Source organism: Mauremys mutica, unplaced genomic scaffold, assembly GCF_020497125.1.
Source record: "Mauremys mutica isolate MM-2020 ecotype Southern unplaced genomic scaffold, ASM2049712v1 Super-Scaffold_100248, whole genome shotgun sequence".
In the NCBI taxonomy this organism is placed as follows: domain Eukaryota; kingdom Metazoa; phylum Chordata; order Testudines; family Geoemydidae; genus Mauremys; species Mauremys mutica.
This window is the reverse complement of record NW_025423294.1, coordinates 110712-114079: the sequence shown is the minus strand read 5'-3', so window position 1 is coordinate 114079 and position 3368 is coordinate 110712. Positions and strand designations below refer to the sequence as shown.

The following is a 3368-nucleotide window of genomic DNA, read 5'->3' as shown; positions in this document are numbered from 1 at the left end:
ATACTTACCTGGCAGGGGAGATACCATGATCACAAAGGTGGTTTTCCCAGAGTGAGGCTCATCCACTGCACTGTGGGTGTGCTGACCTCTGCGATTTCCCCAAATGCGGGAAACTCAACTGCATAATTTGCGGTAGTGGGGGACTGCGTTCATGCTCTCCCCTGGTGATTGGTTTGAACCACAAAAAACAGACAGTGGGCTGTTTAGGCTTAGTGCACTGCAAAGCAGATTCTCAGGAAAGCAGTTGTCAGTCTGGGCCTTTGGGAGTGCTCTTTTCCACAGGCCCTGTACTTCTAGGTATCTTTGTCACACGTTCCTCCTTGTAAGCAAAGCTCAGCTCTGAAACTTTACTTGGGTCTTATAAGGCTCTCTCTGTGTTCTTGGCTTTCCCCTGGTCTTTTGCAGCTGATCTGCTCTCTAGTCTGCTTTCGGGGGGCTTAGAGGGGTGCCTTCCTTGGCTCTAAGGGGAGCTGCCTGCCTGCCTGCTCTGCTTCTTTCCCTGCTTGTAGCTTCTTGCCCGGCCCTTCTTCTTGGGCTCTTCCTCCTTTGACGGGAGGACGGCCTGTCCAAAATGCCTGTCCCACCTGGTCTCCTCGTCCAACAGGCAGCCTCGCCCCCTGCCCTGGGGCCACTTTGGCTTTCGCTGTCTGTTCCTGTCTCTGTGCTACGGAGACTAGGCTGTCACAACCCCGTGCTGGAGGAGGGCTTTCCGTCGCTTGAGGCCCACCCGCCGCCTCCCCGAATGCCCTTAGCTACGCTGCGGGTTAGGGCGACGTGGCCGCGTCGCCCAGGAGCGGGTTTTCCCTTTTGCACACCTCTGACGGACGGAGCTGTTTTGACTTAACTGTTCAGCACGCACCAACCCTCGGGCCTGGGCTGCACGGGGAACGTAAATCGGCGCGGCTACATCAGTCCGCGCCTTGGTCGGAAGAATTCTTCCGTCGACCTAGCTCCCGCCTTTCGGGGAGGTGGATGGCCGGCACCAACGAGGAAAACCCTCTCCAGGACCCTTCTCCGGGAACAGGGCCCTTCCGTTTGGGGAGATTATGCTGCTTTAAAAAAGAGAAATTGTTTAACTGCCTTTCTCTGAGGCAAGGTTGACTTTGTATTGCTTCCCTCATGGCTCCTTATAGCAGTTGCGTTCTGAAATCTTTAGGGTTTGACTTCATTTATGATGAAATCTTGCTGTAACTTTATTCTAATTTTCAATAAGTAACTAGACCTGAGCTGTTTGGTGTGTTAGTGGAGGATTGTTTAAAAACCTGGGATTCCACTTTTGGCTGCCTTTCCATTACATTTCCTCTGAAAGCCCACCGAAAGCCTCCACTTCCCACATAACTCTCTCAAACCTGCAGTCATCAGGCATACAGAAGATGCTTACAGTTTCACTCCATACGAGTCCAGTTCCTTGCTGTTTCCTGTCTAACCACTGCACACATATGGTATCCCCTCCCTACCCGGAGCTGCTTCCTGGCTTTTGCGCTCAGGACAGGAAAACGAGAATGGAGAGGTAAGCTGTGCAGGGAACTCTTCCTCAGCTCGCACTCCACTCCCCAAGGGCCTTTCGAGGTCTTCTACGGACTTCAGGTTTCATTTGATTTCCAAGGTTTATGGGCTCATTAATTAGCCATCTCTCCTAATGCAGGGATCCTACGGGTCAGACCAAAGATCGATGGCCCAAAAGAGCTAAGAAACAGAAATAAAGGTGAGCGCTAGGCGTTACATTCAGATGAGCATCCAGAATCTGACTGTGCCCTGGCATGTTCAACGCTGCCGAAAAGAAGGAGCTCATCAGGTCACTCTGCTAGCACCCAAATCTGGTGGCTAGTCGGTCTGCTGGGAAATAAGGAAAAGGAAAAGAATTAAAGGAGTCAGGCAATAACAAGGAAATGAAGAGGTTTGTCGAACGGGTTCTGTCTGATTTACTGTCTTCGCAGCTATCCGTCCAAGTTAAAGACCTAGCCCAGTATCCTGTCTGCTGACAGCGGCCAATGCCAGGTGCCCCATACTATACTTTTTTCATACTATAGAAAAGCTTCAGCCAGTGACACCAGCTCAGGGAGCACTCCTGTTTTTCTCACAGCAGGCAACAGCCTTGCCAAAGCAAAGCCTTAAAAAATTGGGTACAAACTCATAAACATGCCTCTCCACGGAAATCTTTAGTAAAAGGCGAAAGATTTATACGAATTGAAAAGAAAGCAGAGTATGTAGAACACGCGGCAGAGGCGCTGCCGGGGCAACCGCCTACGCTCCCAAAAGTCAGGGTGACTACTCTCCCAGCCCGTGTCAAGGCCTTTTGGGGCTGATGTCATTTGCATGGTTACACCCACCCTGGATTGCATGATGGGAGTGCTTGTCCAAACGGTCATTTCAGCTGCTGCGATATCCCCAGTCTCTTTGTTATTGGGTCAGGAGTAATCCAGTGTATTTTCCTGTTGATTTTGGATCAAGGACAGAGTAACTGTACCTGGCATTTGAGGCCTGAGAGCATCACCCTCTCCTTAAAAGTACTCACCATTAAGGGGTATGGGTTCCTAACGGCCACTCATAGTGGGAGGTAGGAATGGATGCTTTGCAGGTGGTGTTGATGTTCTTTCTGCTGTTTCTGGTGTGGAAAGACAGAGGTGGTTTCGAATCTCTTAAAATTGTTGTTTAGTGCTGCAGTTGCTTACCCTAAGCTTATGCCGTTAGATTTCTTTCACAGTGTATTTTAGTCCTGAGAGGTAAAAGGTGTGTTGTTATGGAGTGAGGTAACAAACGTCAGTTGCAGAGGTGGTGCATCTGCCCCCTGTCCCAGAGTCCAGAATTTGCATAAACCCCCCCACTGTCCTGTGATTAACAATCTCGCTCTGCTAACTCTTCCAGCAAAACAGGCCAAAGAACGTGTATGCGAGCGCTGTACCACAGCCCCGTTGCTCTTTTCGGTTCCTTCCCACAGAACTTTCGCTCCATACCAGTCCAGTTTCTTGCTGTTGCTTGTCTAACCACTGCATACATGTGCTATACTGTACCCTGAGCTGATTCCCGGCTTTTGTGCTCAATACACCCTGGTCCCTCCGTGTCTCTGTGGCGCAATGGGTCAGCGCGTTCGGCTGTTAACCGAAAGGATGGTGGTTTGAGCCCACCCAGGGTCGATGCTAACCCTGTGCTGCTTCCCCGAGGCCTGTGGGGGAGCCTCATAGGGCCCATTTTGCTGCCTCTTGGCCTCAGTGCTTTCAGCTGGTGGTCCAAAGAGCGGGCTGGATGCCATTCAGAAACCCATCTGCCAGCAGCCGTGCCGGAGGCTCCGGCTTAATCCTCAAGGCCGAGCACAAAAACTTTCAGCCGGGAACATTTCGCTCCCTTCCCGCCTCCGCCCAAGCGGCAAG

General features: G+C 51.3%; 3 non-coding genes across 3 annotated transcripts; 2 read left to right on the top strand and 1 right to left on the bottom strand.

Moving 5' to 3' along the window:
• On the top strand, positions 1 to 164 carry LOC123360316. The gene has a single exon (XR_006575999.1). It is a non-coding gene; the product is annotated as a U1 spliceosomal RNA (small nuclear RNA).
• A 1927-nt stretch (positions 165 to 2091) lies between these two features.
• Positions 2092 to 2207, bottom strand: LOC123360317. Its single transcript, XR_006576000.1, has one exon. It is a non-coding gene; the product is annotated as a U5 spliceosomal RNA (small nuclear RNA).
• Positions 2208 to 3060: 853 nt separating this feature from the next.
• On the top strand, positions 3061 to 3134 carry TRNAN-GUU. Its single transcript has one exon. It is a non-coding gene; the product is annotated as a tRNA-Asn (tRNA).
• Positions 3135 to 3368: the final 234 nt, after the last annotated feature.